This window comes from Mustelus asterias, chromosome 18 (genome assembly GCF_964213995.1).
Source record: "Mustelus asterias chromosome 18, sMusAst1.hap1.1, whole genome shotgun sequence".
Taxonomy (NCBI): Eukaryota; Metazoa; Chordata; class Chondrichthyes; order Carcharhiniformes; family Triakidae; genus Mustelus; species Mustelus asterias.
The window spans coordinates 62254886-62273498 of record NC_135818.1 but is presented as its reverse complement, the minus strand read 5'-3'; positions in this window follow the sequence as shown (position 1 = coordinate 62273498).

Sequence of the window (18613 nt, the reverse complement as noted above, 5' to 3'; positions counted from 1 at the left end):
CCCAAAGGAGGCAGAGAGTTGGTATAGATGGGTCTTTTTCTAAATGGAGGTCGGTCACCAGTGGTGTGCCCCAGGGATCTGTTCTGGGACCCTTGCTGTTTGTCATTTTCATAAATGACCTGGATGAGGAAGTGGAGGGATGGGTTGGTAAGTTTGCCGACGACACGAAGGTTGGTGGGGTTGTGGATAGTCTGGAGGGATGTCAGAAGTTACAGAGGGACATAGATGGGATGCAAGACTGGACAGAGAAGTGGCAGATGGACTTCAACCCAGATAAATGCGTAGTGGTCCATTTTGGCAGGTCAAATGGGATGAAGGAATACAATATAAAGGGAAAGACTCTTAGTACTGTAGAGGATCAGAAGGACCTTGGGGTCCGGGTCCATAGGACTCTAAAATCGGCCCCGCAGGTGGAGGAGGTGGTTAAGAAGGCGTATGGTGTGCTGGCCTTCATCAATCGAGGGATTGAGTTTAGGAGTCCGGGGATAATGATGCAGCTATATAAGACCTTCGTCAGACCCCACTTGGAGTACTGTGCTCAGTTCTGGTCGTCTCATTACAGGAAGGATGTGGAAAAGATTGAAAGGGTGCAGAGGAGATTTACAAGGATGTTGCCTGGATTGAGTGACATGCCTTATGAGGATAGGTTGAGGGAGCTCGGTCTTTTCTCCTTGGAGAGACGTAGGATGAGAGGAGACCTAATAGAGGTATATAAGATGTTGAGAGGCATAGATCGGGTGGACTCTCAGAGGCTTTTTCCCAGGGTGGAAATGGCTGCTACGAGAGGACACAGGTTTAAGGTGCTGGGGGGTAGGTACAGGGGAAATATTAGGGGGAAGTTTTTCACACAGAGGGTGGTGGGCGAGTGGAATCGGCTGCCGTCAGTGGTGGTGGAGGCAAACTCAATTGCGTCTTTTAAGAGACTCCTGGATGAGTACATGGGACTTAATAGGATGGAGGGTTATAGGTAGGCCTAAAAGGTAGGGATATGTTCGGCACAACTTGTGGGGCCGAAGGGCCTGTTTTGTGCTGTAGTTTTTCTATGTTTCTATGTTTCTAAATATTCATGTACTGATCTAAAAGCCCCTCCATGCCCCTAATAAAGAAATTGGTTAATAAAGAATTGTTAATAATGAAATTGTTTTGACGAAGGGGCATCCTGACTTGAAATGTTGGCTCTATTCTCTCTCCACAGATGCTGTCAGACCTGCTGAGATTTTCCAGCATTTTCTGTTTTTGTTTCAGAGTCCAGCATCCGCAGTAGGGAATTTTCACAGTAACTTCATTACAGTGTTAATGTAAGCCTACTTGTGAAACTAATAAATCAACTTTAAAACATATCATCTTGCCTTTCTTTTAGATTCAATGTTGATTTGAACAATTTCCGGCCTGAATCTTTTGGACAGAGGCTGGTGATGATGATGAAGCTGCTCTCCTCTTACCACCCCCCCCCCACCCCGCCCCCCCCCCCCCCCCCCCCCCCCCCGCCCCCCCCACCCCCACGTCCTACTTACACATCTTCTAGCCCCACTTTTTATTTCTTTACTGCATGGTACCATTTTGTTTTATCTCGAAGGAGTACCCCTTTTGTAAGTTAACCTCTTCTGCCTTCCCTCCTTATCACAAACATTTATTTTTGGGTTTTTTTCCCCTTCCTCTCTTCAATTCCTTTCCTCATCATTTGTTTAAAACCTGCCTCATCTGGAAATTTTTACAGTTCTGATGAAAGGCCGTTGACCTGACATTTTAACTCTGTTTCTCTTTCCACAAATCCTACCTATTTAGAACATAGAACATAGAAAAACTACAGCACAAACAGGCCCTTTGGCCCACAAGTTGCGCCGGTCATGTCCCTACCTACCTAGGTCTATATATAGGCTTATCTATAACCCTCAATCCTATTAAGACCCATGTACTCATCCAGAAGTCTCTTAAAAGACCCTATCGAGTTTGCCTCCACCACCATTGACGGCAGCCGATTCCACTCACCCATCACCCTCTGAGTGAAAAACTTACCCCTGACACCTCCTCTGTACCTACTCCCCAGCACCTTAAACCTGTGTCCTCTCGTAGCAGCCATTTCAGCCCTGGGAAAAAGCCTCTGAGAATCCACCCGATCTATACCTCTCAACATCTTGTACACCTCTATCAAGTCACCTCTCATCCTTCGTCTCTCCAAGGAGAAAAGACCGAGCTCCCTCAACCTATCCTCATAAGGCATACCACCCAATCCAGGCAACATCCTTGTAAATCTTCTCTGCACCCTTTCAATCTTTTCCACATCCTTCCTGTAATGAGGCGACCAGAACTGAGCACAGTACTCTAAGTGGGGTCTGATGAGGGTCTTATAAAGCTGCATCATTATCTCCCGACTCCTAAACTCAATCCCTCGATTGATGAAGGCCAGCACACCATACGCCTTCTTAACCACCTCCTCTACCTATTTCTAAGTGTTTCCAGCATTCCAGCAAGGGGTGGCATGGTGGCACAGTGATCAACACTGCTGCCTCACAGCGCCAGGGACTCAGGTTCAATTTCAGCCTCAGATCACTGTCTGTGTGGAGTTTGCACGTTCTCCCTGTGTCTGCGTGGGTTTCCTCCGGGTGCCCTGGTTTCCTCCCACACTCCAAAGATGTGCAGGTGAGGTTGATTGGCCATGTTAAATTGCCCCTTAGTGTTAGGGAGGGTGGCAGGGTTGATATATAGAGTTACGGGAATAGGGTCTGGCTGGGATTGTGATCGGTGCAGACTCAATGGGTCAAATGGCTTCCCTCTGCACTAAAGGGACTCTACGATTTTCTGTTTTTATTTCAGATTTCCATTACATACAGTATTTTGGATTTTTTTTGTGCGCTCCATATTCTGCGCAAGTCATTGTAACAGCTTAAAGTACGCATTAAAACCAATTTAAAAGCTTTTGTTTCAGAGTACACCAACAGGTATTACTGATCTATTTAATTAATTGCAAACTGAATGAAGAATTACCAGTCAGAATATTGTGAAATGCTTATGCAGCATTCTGAACTTTATTCCTCAATAATTGCTTTTCAGGTTTCGTAAGCTGTTTCCAGGTAACATTAATAAGTTAATCCCCATGGCTCCCATCATGTTTTTGCATTTGATCCTTGTCGAGCTCTTTTGTAACTTTTCCTAACCCTGCTGACTCCGATTCCTTAATTATACGACTGGGGCTTTTGGTTCTCATACAGCCAATGGCCAGCATTCAAGTCATAAGACAGCATTAAGAATGAGTTTACAAAGAAAGTTCAGGGCCTTTCTAATTTATACAAAAGTTGGATCAACTATCGAACATTTCAATAACTTTTGGAGAGAGATTCAGGTGGGGGGAATGTGGGGGCAACTTTTAACAGCACATTTGAGCTCTCACCTGCGGTGGGCAAGCTGAAATGGTGGCAGAGATCTTCTGTTCTCTTGGGGCTGGGGGGGGGGGCGGGGGGGGGGGGGGCGGTGGGCAAGCAGTGCTCATACCCCCGGAGGTACCTCAGACGATGTGCTGCGGGACCCATCAGAAGACCCCACACAAGGACTGCATGGCATTTGCCCAAGAGGTTTTGATTTCCATTGGGTATTTGTCCTAACATAGAAACACAGAAACTAGAAGCAGGAGTAGGCCATTTGGCCTTTCAAGCCTGCTCCTCCATTCATTTTGATCATGGCTGATCATCAAATTCAATATCCTGATTCCCCCCATTGTTGGTAAAATGATACCTCGGTACAAGTTAGTGAGTCAAAGTACACTGGCTTTATTACAAAAGCTTTTGGGAGAAACCTGGCACTGAAAAGTGGTTCACCAGACTTCTCGTCGAGTACAAGTAAAAGCAGATATTTATACATTTATTGTTCCTGCCCTTCATCACGTCCGCACCCTGGATGTGGTGGGGCATAGTTAACCAAGGTTAAAAAAAACATCAGGGCCAAAAGGGTGGGGTTAATACTCTCCATACATGGGTCCATCTCAGGATGGTGGCTGACAAAACGCCTTACAGGATTTTGAGTTCATCTACAACATTTCACAGAGTCATAGACTCATAGAGGTTTACAACATGGAAACAAGCCCTTCGGCCCAATTTGTCCATGCCGCCCTTTTTAAAAAAAAAGCCCTAAGCTCGTCCCAATTGCCCACATTTGGCCCATATCCCTCTACACCCATCGTACCCATGTAATTATCTAAATGCTTTTTAAAAGATAAAATGGTACCCGCCTCTACTACTACCTCTGGCAGCTTGTTCCAGACACTCACCACCCTCTGTGTGAAAAAATTGCCCCTCTGGACACTTTTGTATCTCTACCCTCTCACCTTAAACCCATGCCCTCTAGTTTTAGACTCCCCTACCTTTGGGAAAAGATATTGACTATCTACCTTGTCTATGCCCCTCATTATTTTATAGACCTCTATAAGGTCACCCCTCAGCCTCCAACGCTCCAGAGAAAAATGTCCCAGTCTATTCAGTCTCTCCTTATAACTCAATCCATCAAATCCCGGTAGCATCTTTTCTGCACTCTTTCCAGTTTAAAAATATCCTTTCTATAATAGGGTGACCAGAATTGCACACAGTATTCCAAGTGTGGCCTTACCAAAGTCTCGTACAACTTCAACAAGACGTCCCAACTCCTGAATTCAATGTTCTGACCGATGAAACCAAGCATGCCGAATGCCTTCTTCACCACTCTGTCCACCTGTGACTCCACTTTCAAGGAGCTATGAACATGTATCCAGAGATCTCCTTGTTCTGTAACTCTCCCCAACGCCCTACCATTAACTGAGTAAGTCCTGCCCTGGTTCAATCTATCAAAATGCATCACCTCGCATTTGTCGAAATTAAACTCCATCTGCCATTCATCAGCCCACTGGCCCAATTGATCAAGATCCTACTGCAATTGGAGATAACCTTCCTCACTGTCCACCATGCCACCAATCTTGGTGTCTTCTGCAAACTTACTAACCATGCCCCCTATATTCTCATCCAAATCATTAATATAAATGACAAGTAACAGTGGGCCCAGCACCGATCCCTGAGGCACACTGCTGGTCACAGGCCTCCAGTTTGAAAAACAACTCTCTACAACCACCCTCTGGCTTCTGTCAAGAAGCCAATTTTGTATCCATTTTGATACCTCACCCTGGATCCTGTGAGATTTAACTTTATGCAACAACCTACCATGTGGTACCTTGTCAAAGGCCTTGCTAAAATCCATGTAGACAACATCAACTGCACTACCCTCATCTACCTTCCTGGTTACCCCTTCAAAAAACTCAATTAAATTTGTGAGACATGATTTTCCACTCACAAAGCCATGCTGACTGTCCCTAATCAGTCCTTGCATCTCTAAATGCCTGTAGATCCTGTCTTTCAAAATACCTTCCAACAATTTACCCACCATAGATGTCAGGCTCACTGGCCTGTAGTTCCCAGGTTTTTCCCTGCAGCCCTTTTTAAACAAAGGCACAACATTTGCCATTCTCCAATCTTCAGGCACCTCACCCGTGACTATCGATGATTCAAATATTTCGGCTAGGGGACCCACAATTTCGTCCCGAGCCTCCCACAACGTCCTGGGATACACTTCATCAAGTCCCGCAGATTTATCTACCTTGATGCGCTTTAAGACTTCCAGTACCTCTTTCTCTGTAATATGTACACTCCTCAAGACATCACTATTTATTTCCCCAAGTTCCCTAACATCCATGCTTTTCTCAACAGTAAATACTGATGAGGAATATTCATTTAGGATCTCACCCATCTCTTGTGGAACTGCACATAGATGACCTTGCTGATCCTTAAGAGGCCCTACTCTCTCCCTTGTTACTCTTTTGCCCTTTATGTATTTGTAGAAGCTCTTTGAATTCTCCTTTGCCTTATCTGCCAAAACAATTTTGTGTCCCCTTTTTGCCCTCCTGATTTCTCTCTTAACTCTACTCCCACACCCCCTATACTCTTCAAGAGGTTCACTTGATCCCAGCTGCCTATGCACGTCATGTGCCTCTTTCTTCTTCTTGACCAGGCCTCAATATCCCGAGTCATCCAGTGTTCCTGACTTCTGCCAGCCTTGCCCTTTACTCTAAGAGGAATGTGTTTACCCTGAACCCTGGTTAACACACTTTTGAAAGCATGCCACTTACCAGACATCCCTTTTCCTTCCCGCAGACTCCCCCAGTTAACTTTTGAAAGTTCCTGCCTGATACCATCAAAATTGGCCTTGCCCCAATTTAGAATATTAACTTTTGGGACAGAACTATCATTCCCCATAGCTATCTTAATTTTCAATTGTTCCTATTGTAAGTTCTTGGACAATGGCCTTTAAAATGCAGAGTGCAAGTGCAACATTCAATAAAGATTGAACAACAGAAAACAGAGTTTATTCCACAATAAAGAAAGATATCTAGCTCCCCAATAACCACCAATGGGTGCCAACCATGAGGTGTGCCAGGACATTCAGTTCTCTTAAGGTAGTTTAAACAAATAATGATGAGGCGCACTTGAATAAAGTGACACCAATATAATGTGAAATATCATCAAGTGAAATTTAAATTTGATAAACACCCATCGGCAGTCTTAGGTTGATGGTAATGGAGTGGGCAGGAAAGTTATGGTCGTGCTGCAAAGTCTTCGTGTTTGACCAGGAGACCCTTTGTGCCGACCTGTATCTGGTGCATTTTCAGCTCACCATTGTAAATCTTCCCCCACTGTGTGATCACACATGTCTCGCGTGCACACGACTAGCACTTGAAATTTTAATTGTAATTGTGCAGGAACTTTGCAAAATGTTAGAGTTCCAATGTAGGGAATGGCGCGCCACAGTTAAAATTCCATGCAACATCCCAACAGGGCCTCCAGTTCCATGTCCAGTCCCGTGCACCCTCTCACTTGGTCCTTTTGCCCTCCAGCAATCATAGAATAATAGAATCACTGCAGTGCAGAAGGAGGCCATTCGGCCCATCGAGACTGCACCAACAACAATCCTACCCAGGCCCTATCCCTGTAACCCCACATATTTACCCTACGAATCCCCCTGACACTAAGGGGTAATTTAGCACAGCCAATCCACCTAACCCACACATCTTTGGAGTGTGGGTGGAAACTGGAGCACCCAGAGGAAACCCACACAGACACGGGGAGAAGGTGCAAACAGACAGTGACCTGAGGCCAGAATTAAACTTGGGTCCCCAGCACTGAGAGACAGCAGTGCTACCCTAATGTGCTGAGGTTTGCCAGCCAGCACAGTGCACACATTTGGTGTCGTGTTTTCTTTGATTACCTCTGTTGCATTCCTTCTCATCCTATTTTTCTCTGCATTTTTACCTTTCCTCTGATTTTGCCCCCTTCATTTGGCTTTTCTTTGCCATGTGTACGCGGAAGTTGTTTTGTTTTTGCTTTGTTCATTTCCCCTCCTTTCCTTTTCCCCTTCGGTTCCTGTGGGACTGGCTGTGAATTTAGACAACATGGTGAAGGGTGGTGCAAGAAGCTTCACACTCGAGCTGCACAGTCAAACCTCCTTGAAGTCGGAAGACTGAAATTTCCAACCCTTTAACTCGACATTAAAGGTATGAAATCCGCATCGTATCCCAGTGAGAATTAAATCTTGGCATTGAAAAGCAATCAATCAAAGCCGCTGTCGAGAATGCCTGTCAAAATTTATTGCTGGTTTTTAATTATTGTCAAACAATATTTGTAAGTTCTTTGTGAAAACAGGCACTGTTGAAGTAACTTTATAGTTATACATAAGAGTAACGCAGCCTGATTGAATTTTCATGTTTCACCAAGTCAGGACATTTGTCAATCGTGATTCCATGCAGTATCTCCGCTAAAAGTTATTGATAGCAGTTAGTCTGTTCAATGAAGCATTTTGTTTTGAGTCATTCATTTTACATTCAAGACAACTGAACTGTACCAATTACTTGCAGTGGCTTAGTGCCATGAATGTATTATCTGAATGGGTATAGCAGAAATCAGTGCTGCTGTGCATATATTATACGGGCTATGAGTTTACCACATGTCATTTCTTACGGTGTTACGGTTTCATAAAGCCAGGTGACATTGTCATTAAGTTTGTGATTTTCTTCCCCCCCCCCCCCTCCCCCCCTTACTTTGCTTGTCTGTGATTGATGTTTCTGCATAATGTCGCATTAACAAACAACACAATGCTGGATGACAACAGTTTTTCTTCTCAGAGTGGCACATGGCTGGTGCTGCTTCGCAATATATTGTAATTAACTTCTTTTCCTTCCCTCCAGCTTTTTTTTTTACAGCAAGCTAATTACTCGAGCAGTGCTGGAGACAAAACATAAGTTTACGACCACTGCCGTTTGTGCAGTTACTTTAACATGGCGGAACATCCCAAAGTACATCTCAGGAACGTTATCAACCGATATCTGATACTGACCCACAAAAGCAGACATCGGGGCAGGTCAAAGCCCTAGGAATTGAGGAGTGTCTGAAAGGAGGAGAGGGGGGTGATGAGGCAGTGAGGTTTAAAGGAGGGAATTCCAGATCTTGTGTCCGTGGCAGTTGGCATGGCCATGAGGGAGGAAGGGACAGACGGAGGGATGGACGGAGCAATGAATGGAGGGACGGACGGAGGAATGTATGGAGGGACAGATGGAGGAAGGTACAGATGGAGGGAGGGAGGGAGGGGAGGACGGATGGAAGGACGGGCGGACGGACAGATGGAAGGACGGACGGACGGGTGGACGGACGGACAGATGGACGGATGGACGGATGGACGGATGGACGGATGGATGGATGGATGGATGGATGGATGGATGGATGGATGGATGGATGGATGGATGGATGGATGGATGGACAGATGGATGGATGGAATGAATTCATTGCCACAGAAGGCTGTGGAGGCGAGGTCATTGTGTGTATTTCAGACATGACAGAGACAGAGGTCTATCTCCGGTCTGAACCATTGGTGTGTCAACAGAATAGTTAACCAAGTAAATCCTTTCCAACAGACTGAGCAGGAGGACGCCCTCTCACCATTGTGAACCAGCTGGTGGGTCAGCAGATTGTTTAACCAAGTAAATCCTTTCGCACTTACAAATCCTTACCTTGATTGATAAGGGGATCAAATGTTACGGGGAAAAGGTGGGAGAATGGGGTTGGGAAACGTATCAGACATGATTGAATGGTGGAGCAGACACGATGGGCCAAATGGCCTCATTATTTTATAGATGGATGGACGGATTGAATAGAATGGGAGCAGCAGGAAGAGAGGTCTTTCTATTTTAATAATTCATGGGATGTGGGTGTCATTGGCAAGGCCAGCATTTATTGTCCATCCCTAATTGCCCTTGAGAAGGGCAAATAAAATTCAGGTGGGCTCCCTGGCCACGACTGGATTGTTATGGATGATTTACAAATTCACTGTTTTATACTGTTATAATACTAACACTGTTTTATTACTAATTTATTTTTGGGTTTTAAGGAAAGGTCCATCCAAAAGGAATTGTAACTTGCCATCCTTTCAAAATGGCAGCACAACATACAATAAAGGAAACCCCCAACTTTTTATTACATCATATAGAAAAATTAATGCTAGAATTATAAAACAATACTCTTTTGCTGTCAGGAAAATTTTTATTATCAACAAACTTATGAAATAATATAGTTTCAATAAAATTATTGAAGTAGACAGAACCTTTTATAATTATCGTTGACCAATTATGAGGCATATTTTGTTGCTCACGGCCAAGATTAGTACTCAATCTTTAAAATGATGGCAAACGCTATATGGGTGGCACGGTGACACAGTGGTTAGCACTGCTGCCTCACAGTGCCAGGGACCCCGGTTCAATTCCAACCTCCGGTAGCTGTTTGCGTGGGGTTTGCATGTTCTCCCCGTGTCTGTGTGGGTTTCCTCCAGGTGCTCCTGATTCCTCCAAAGATGTGCGGGTTAAGTTGATTCACCATTCCCCGCCCAATCACTGGTAAATTGCCCCTGAGTGTGAGGCAGATTTGCAGGCTAAATATGTGAGATTCTGGGGATAGGGCCTGGGTGGGATTGTTGTCAGTGTGGGCTGATTGGCCTCCCTCTGCACTGTAGGGTTTCTATGATTCTGTATACAAGAAATATTGCCATTCGAAGGCTTTATCAGAAATGTACATTGAGGTAGGAAACTGATAGTAACAATCCAATTGTTGCTGATTGGCCTGTTCTTGCAGTAATGTTTCCTCGGTATAGATCATGCCCAGTGTATTCAGCTGCAAAGGTCCTGTTTTTTCAATGTACACTGGGGGCCTGAACTGCATTAAGAATGATGTAAGGTAATAACTTCAGTCGTGTAGGAATTAAACCTCACTCTTATTGTCACTGTAAATGCACTGTTTCTGGGACAAAGTTGTTTGTGATTGCTTTATTTAAAATACACACATGTTTAAATTAAACAGAAGCAATGAGCCAGATGTTAAACCATTTCGAAGGAAGACACTTACCCACGATTAGCAACCTAATCAGCCATTCACTGATACGCAAACAACCAAATTAATAAGGGACAGGACTTGTCCCAATCTGGGTCTTTCTATTTACTCTTAATAATCACAATTACTGACAGACTAAATCACCCAGACACAGACAAATGTGGATTTTATGGATTTTTTTTCACTGTGATTTGAAGTGGTTGCTGTAATGCACATTTCTCATTGTCTGTTTCATTTACTGGGCTAAAAACTGGGGTGTGTTTCCTTTTAGCACATGGGTCATGATTCAAGACCTGCCCAGTCAGTTTTCAGTGGTGACGGGCAGCACACGAATTGGGCACTGCCACCTCATTTCTTCTTCTTCGGTGATCACTCACTAACGAGTATAATTGTCCACCTAAACAACTCTGTGTTACTGCTCATGGGTTCTGTGGGTCCCCGCGTAGCTGATGAGCCTGGTTGTGGAGCCACAGCTCCGATCGCACACTTGGCAGGTGTTTCCAGGAGGTGGCTTCGGAGTTTGGACTCCAGATCATAGAATCATAGAAGGAGGCCATTCGGCCCATTGAGTCTGTACCGACCACAATCCCACCCAGGTCTCATTCTCGTAACCCCACATAACCCTGCTAAACCCCCTGACACGAGGGTCAATTTAGCACGCCCAGTCAACCTAACATCTTTGGAGTGTGGGAGGAAACCAGAACACCTGAAGGAAACCCACACAGACACGGGGAGGACGTGCAGACTCCACATAGACAGTGACCCGAGGCTGGAATTGAACCCGGATCGCTGGCGCTATGAGGCAGCAGCGCTAATCACTGTGCCCCGCCCAATCACTGGGATTCCTTTCTCAGGCTCCTTTTCCAGATCTCCTCTTGTTGTTGGGTGCTCTCGAACAATTGTGTCCCTTCAATCAGGAGGTTCCTCCAAGTAGGTTTCTTCTGAGCAAGGGTCTCCCAGGCATTGACGTCTACATTGCATTTCTTGAGGTACGCCCTCAGGGTGTCTTCATTTGTCTTCCTCTTGTTTGGGAGCCTTCCTTGAGCTGGGAAAATATTTGCTTTAGTAATCGGGACTCTGACATCCCAAGCACTTGGCCGGCCCGATGGAGTTGGTTTCGGATGATCATGGCCTCGATTCTCTTGGCTCCTTCAAGGACGCTGATGTTAGTACACCAGTCCCCCCAGCTGATGTGACAGTGTCACAGACAGCGTTGATGGTACCTTTCCAAAGGCCTGAGGTGGCATCTGTACATAGTCCAGACATCTTGTACACGAGGATCTGAGTATCAGCACGGATGTTCCGGTGGTCGAAGACTCTAATCCTTTGGCATCCGAAGGCAATGCTCACGGAAAGAATGTACAATGTCAGCCTTCGATGAGAGGTGGCTCGCTGGGTAGGGGAAATGTTCCACGTTTGGGAGGGTTTCTCTGTTGAGCTTGATGGAGAGAGAGATCTTGCCCTGGAGCACAGGAGTCTTCTTCAGGTTGAAGCTGAGACTGATTCTTCCGTATGCTTTGCAAAGACATCAAACATGACTTGGAGATTGCATGCTGCAGTGCTCCACTCTGCTGCTCCCTCCACTGTTGCCCCCTCTCTGCTGACCTGCTCTCTGCTGTCCGTGCTCCCTGCTGTCCTGCTCTCTCTGCTGCCCCCCTCTGCTGTCCTGCTCTCTCTGCTGCCCCCCTCTGCTGCCCGCTCTCTCTGCTGCCCCCTCTCTACTACCCCTTCTCTGCTGCCCGCCTCTCTGCTACCCCCCTCTCTTCTGCCCCTCTCTCTGCTCCCCACACTTTCTCTGCTGCCCGTTCCCTCTGCTGCCCGCATTCGCTGCTGCCCCTATCTCTGCTGCCCGCTCTCTCTGCTGCCCACTCTCTCTGCTGCTCCTTCTCTGCTGCCCACTTTCTGCTACTCCTCCTCTCTGCTGCCCCATCTCTGCTGCGCCCTCTCTCTGTTGCTGCCCCTTCTGCTGCCCCCCCCCCTTTCTCTGCTGTCCCTCTCTCTGCTGCTCCCTCTCTGCTTTCCCGCTTTCTGATGCCCCTTCTATCTGCTGTTCCACTCTCTGCTGCCCCCTCTCTCCGCTGCCCCCTCTCTCCGCTGCCCCCACTCTCTGCTGCCCCCTCCCTCTGCTGCCGCTCCCCTCTCTGCTGCTTCCCTTTCTCTGCTGCTGCCCCCTCTCTCCCTGCTCTCCCCTCCCTTCCACCTCTCCGCTCTGCCTGCTCACTTTCTGGACCCTCTCCTGGTCTCCCCACAGTGGGTTCTTGTCCTTGCTGCCCTTGCAGCTGCTGAGAGCCCATGTAGCCTCGGTGCCACTCACCCTGACTTTGAGTCTCACTATCTCCCAAGTATACAGATCAGCCTCTCAACACAGTTCATCTCCGATGATCCTTTTCCAGTAGAAAGTAAGCAAGTGGTTTTGAATTATTTATTGGTGCATTTGTTTATTTCAAGTCCAATCGCCGTTGTGTCTTATTGCCTCAGCTGTGAGTATTCAAGAGCCCAGGAAACGTATGCATATCATGTTAAATTTAACTCCAAGTGAAAGTCTTCAAATTACTTCATTTAAACATTGCAAGCATGAAGCCACCTTGACGGAGGAGGTTACGCATTCTCTTCGAAATGCACAAGATTTCAACTCAGAAGTCAGTGCGGATCAAACCCACGCACTCTTTAGTAATAAAATTACCCGCTCTTTTGCTGAAAATAAGCTGCAGTGAATAAAAGGAAGAACAAAGGGAGTGCTGAATGTGGAGAAATTAATTTATCACAATGAACATAGTAGAGAGAAAAATTTATTCGAATCACTGGACATTCCAAGGTTCACACAAGACCTCACGCTGCGAGCACTGTACTGAATAAAATGTTCTCCTTTACAAAGATTGTCTATGTGTTTCTCAATTTTAATAAGTGCGCCAAGTCATTCTATTCAAGAAAACTCCTTACCCATACAAATTGCCTGTCGATCAACCAATTGTTCATAGTAAAATCCTGATGATAGACACACAACATGCCAGTGGAAGTTATTTCAGGTATTGATGTTAGCATTTCTAAAGTTTTTATCTATTAGTCATAAGAAAAGCTTACATAAACACTGCAATGAAATGACTGTGAAATTCCCCTGGGTGCCACACTTCAGCGCCTGTTCTGGTTAGTGCACCTAACCAGCCCGTCTTTCAGACTGTGGGAGGAAACCGGAGCACCCGGAGGAAACCCACGCAGACACAGGGAGAATCTGCAAATTCCACACAGTCACCCAAGGCTGGAATTGAACCCGGGTCCCTGGGGCTGTGAGGCAGCAGTGCTGACCACTGTGCCACCGTGCTACCCATCTATTTTACTTAAGACAGTTTATTTTGTGTGTGTGTGATTTGTCCAAATGCGATTTGTAGGCTTTCCCTGAATTCTTGCATGAATATCTAAAAAGATAAACAAACTTTTGAGAATTGTCACCACCAAATGTTTGGCAATGGCAGTGTCCTTTTATCTGAATTGTATATCTGTCCGCATTGTGTCACGGCTGCCACTGAAACCATCAATGAATACAATACCATTTCAAAACCTCTTATTTAGACGAGATGTGATTGGATTTACTTCCCAATTCTTAAGTAGATTTTATGTCTTTTTTTAGGTCTTCAGCCATCATACCCGATTGTCTGAGAGAAGGAACAGGAAGGGATCCAACTCTTAATCCTGCCACAAAGACTGCAGTCAACAAACACATAAAATTATATTTGCAAATTTTAATCCGGGGCGAAATGAGGCACCTGGCTTTGAAGGTGCTGGCTGCGGAGCTTCCTGTTGTCGTGGAAACATCACCTTTCAATTCATGTTCATGGAATCATAGAATCCCTACAGTGCAGTTGTCAGCCTGCACTGACAACAATCCCACCCAGGCCCTATCCCCATAACCCCAAGTATTTACCCTTCCAGTCCCCCTGACACGAAGGGACAATTGAGCATGGCCAATTAATCCAGCCTGCACATCTTCGGACTGTGGGAGGAAACCGGAGCACCCGAAGGAAACCCACGCAGACACGGGGAGAACATGCAAACTCCACACAGACAGTCACCCGAGGCCGGAATCGAACCCGGGTACCTGGCACTGTGAGGCAACAGTGCTAACCAGTGTGCCACCGCGCTAGAGCCTCCAAAGTGGCATCTAATAACCTGGAGAGCTTTTATTTCCATTTATGATCATTGGGTCCTGCAGTTTAAATGCAACTTCACTTTAAAAGCTGGAGGCTCCTTTGTGTTATGTCTTAGGTGTCTGGTTTCAAGTCCTACTCAAGCATACTGTAGTCAATGAACAGCATTGGCTGGTTGGCTGATCTGTTAAAACGAACCTTAAGCACCCACTTCTTGTGATTCCCATGGCCATAGAATTTCACACATTTTTGCAGTGAAAGTGCTGTCTCTCCCTGCCTGCCTATCTACTTTTGGGTGCAATCAAACTTCTAGGCTATGCTCTCAAAATGGAACGTACACCATCGGCATTGATATAGAAGCCATCACAACTCAACAACAAGAGAAGGTAGAACCTTCAATCCTTTATAACTGAGAGTAGATGGAAGATCAATACATTTGAATCATAGAATCCCTACAGTGCAGGAGACCATTCAGCCCATCGAGTCTACACCAATCACAATCACACCCAGGCCCAATTCCCGTAACCCCACATATTTACTCTGCTAATCCCCTGACATGAGGGTCAATTTAGCATAGCCAATCAACCTAACCCGCACATCTTTGGAAAGATTTATGGGATCGATATATTCATGCAATGTCATAACGTATTATTAACACAGGCAGAGATAGTAATTTTAGGAGACCTTTAAGAATGAACAGAGATTTTTAAAAACAACTCAATTGTGACTCCTGGCTAGAGTTTAAAGTTTATTTATTGCTGTCACAAGCAGGCTTATATTAACGCTGCAATGAAGTTACTGTGAAAATCCCCTAAGGCTAATTCTATCCATGTCACGCTCAATGCGAAATGAACACAAAATCCAAATCAGAGTTAATTTATCCTTCCCACAATTGTCACATGGCTAGGAGTTTCAATGAAAGATCAGACCCAGATTTAAATTTGACTTCCAAAGAATGAAGCAAAATCTTCCAGGTCCAATTTAGATCAGTAATATCAAACATAAACAGAGAACAGATAGATACTCACTTGGTGAATTTATTTTTCCATACGACTTTAGAGAGTGCGTACTTTATAGGCAACATCTTATCTCTTTTAAAATTAAATTTATAATTCACTATTGCTGACATTCGCTCTCGGTAAGCTCCTCTGAATATATTAGAGACCTGACGGTTTTGTACAGCAAGTTCAATAATTATTCCCTACCTTTTCTGGAAAGGGATTATTTTTATCATGGAAATGAACAGTGCATTAAATATCGTGAGCTCAGGTTTGAAGATGGTAAGTTTTCAGCTAGGAATACCAAGTTTGCCCAGACTTCCTTTTATATATTAACAGCAAATAGCTCAGCAAGCCACAAGATCAATTTTACAAGCAATTCTCTTTTTTTGCAGAAACTGCTTAGTGCAGCAATATTGTTTTATTTCTACCTGACACAGAGGGGACAATGACTGGGACAAGATAACAGAAACTAGATTCTTTCACAGTGCAAGCCATCCACATGCAAAATTCTCTCTACAGCGTTCGCTTATTCCCACTATGTTGCAGCGATCTTACAAATATTCTCTTTTGTTCCATTACAAAGCACTGTATGGTACATTTGAAGACATGATTCCAACATGTCAGAGCCTGTTTCCAATTATAATGTTGGCTTGAATATACATCAAGACAATTTTGTTTAGGATTGTTCTTCTCCTGGTCAAGTCGACTCTCACCAACTTTTACAGATGCATCATAGAAAGCATTCTTTCTGGTCGTATCACAGCTTGGTATGTCTCCTGCTCTGCCCAAGACCGCAAGAAACTACAAACGTCATGATTGTAGCCCAATCCATCGCGCAAACCAGCCTCCCATCAATTGACTCTGTCTACTCTTCCGGCTGCCTCGAAAAAGCCGCCAGCATAATTAAGGACCCCACGCACCCTGGACATTCTCTCTTCCACCTTCTTCCATCAGGAAAAAGATACAAAAGTCTGAGGTCACGTACCAATCAACACAAGAACAGCTACTTCCCTGCTGCCGTCAGACTTTTGAATGGATCTACCTTGCATTAAGTTGATCTTTCTCTACACCTTAGCTATGACTGTAACACTACATTCTGCACTCTCTCCTTTCCTTCTCTATGAACAGTATGCTTTGTCGGTATAGCGCGCAAGAAACAATACTTTTCACTGTATACTAATACATGTGACAATAATAAATCAAATAAAACAACATCAAAAGTTTAGATTGACTTGCCAACCAACTCACATTATGACCCATATGTGTAGCCAGGTGGAATTACTTCCTAAAGTTTGTTTATTAGCGTCACAATTAGGTTTACATTAACACCGCAATGAAGTTACTGTGAAATTCCCCTAGTCGCCACACTCCGGCACCTGTTCGGGTTCACTGAGGGAGAATTTAGCATTGCCAATGCACCTAACCAGCACGTCTTTCGGGCTGTGGGAGGAAACTGGAGCACCCAGAGAAAACCCACACAGACACAGTGACGCTGTGAGACAGCAGAGCTAACCACTGTGGCAGAATTCATTTTATACCCTCTGTCCCTGAAATACCATGGGGTGGCGAAACTTTTTCTCTGGGCATTCCACGAGTCTACCAACAGCTGTGGGAGAAAAAAAAGGTGGCGCTGGAGCCAGGATACTTCATGGGAGCCATCCCCGGCATGCCCTCTAATTTAATCTTTTACTCCCGTTCTGCGCTTTTAAAACTGAACTCTAACTCTTCTAAACTTTCCAATAAAGCTCTTTTGAATTCTCTGACAGATGTGTCTGATCTTTCTCTTCATTCTACCGGTAACTGCAACACTATATCCTATACCTTATCCTTTCCTTCTTCCCCAGGTACTTTATGAACAGTATGGTTTATCTCTATAGTGTGCAAGATGCAATACCTTTCACTGTATCCCAGGACATGTGACAATAACATACCAAATTAAATCAAATCAGAACTCCTGTGTAATTTCAGGCCAATGGGATTGGTTGCCCCCCCCCCCCCCCCCCCCCACCCCCCTCCACCTCCATGACGTATCTCCATGACGTAGGAGACCAGTCCTGTCCTCCCCACAATTTTACCAGCCACCCATGCCGAGCCTGCTGCAAAATCCACCCCCCCACCCCCCCCACCGCACCTCCCCTAATTTTGCACTTGCAGATTGTAAATGAGAATAAAGGAAATTTTTTCAGAGCTATGGAGAAAAAAGGCAAAAGTTGGACTAATCAGACAGCTCTTTCATAGAGATGGCACAAGTCCGATGGGACAAACAGCCTCCTTCTACACCACATGATTCTATGATTCCAGATTAAATGGAGGGATGACATGTTGTTTTAGAGCTGGGACATGGATTAACATTGCCTTAAAATATAATAGTTTTGTTTCAGAGTTAGTGGAACCACTTTAACTTTGCCTGGGTGCCTAAAATCGACCCGGGGGGCAAAGAGGCGTGGTGTGTATTGCATGGGTTTCCTCCGAGTGCTCTGGTTTCCTCCCACAGTCCAAAGATGTGCTGCTAACGTGGATTGGCCACGCTAAATTGCCCCTTTAGTGTCAGGGGGATGCAGGGTAAATACATGGGGTTACAGCGAAAGGGCCGGGCTGGATTATTTCCGATGGGCCGAATGGCCTCCTTCTGCACTGTAGGAATTCTACGCATTAATGTGCTAATCCCGCATCACTGGTGTTTTTTTGATTTTTAAGGATCTGATGGGGAACAAGTAATTTAATAAGGCTTGGATTTTTAAAAGGAAAGTTGGGATTGGCTCTTGAGTGATGGGAGTGGAAAGATTGGGAAAGTGTGCAACTGGTGGGGGAACCGTTATTGCAAAGACATGATTTCTTCAATGATGTCTCTGGCAAACGTGTTTGGCAGTCATTCCAAAATATCTCAGGCACCAGTTAACTGCATTGCAAATAAAAATGAAACATATGGGTAATATACAACTGGTCCATTGGCATCTTTAAAGGGCAAAGATATTATTCTAATAGAAACCCTTAATCAAAACTGACTTAATATATGTCATAGTGTATG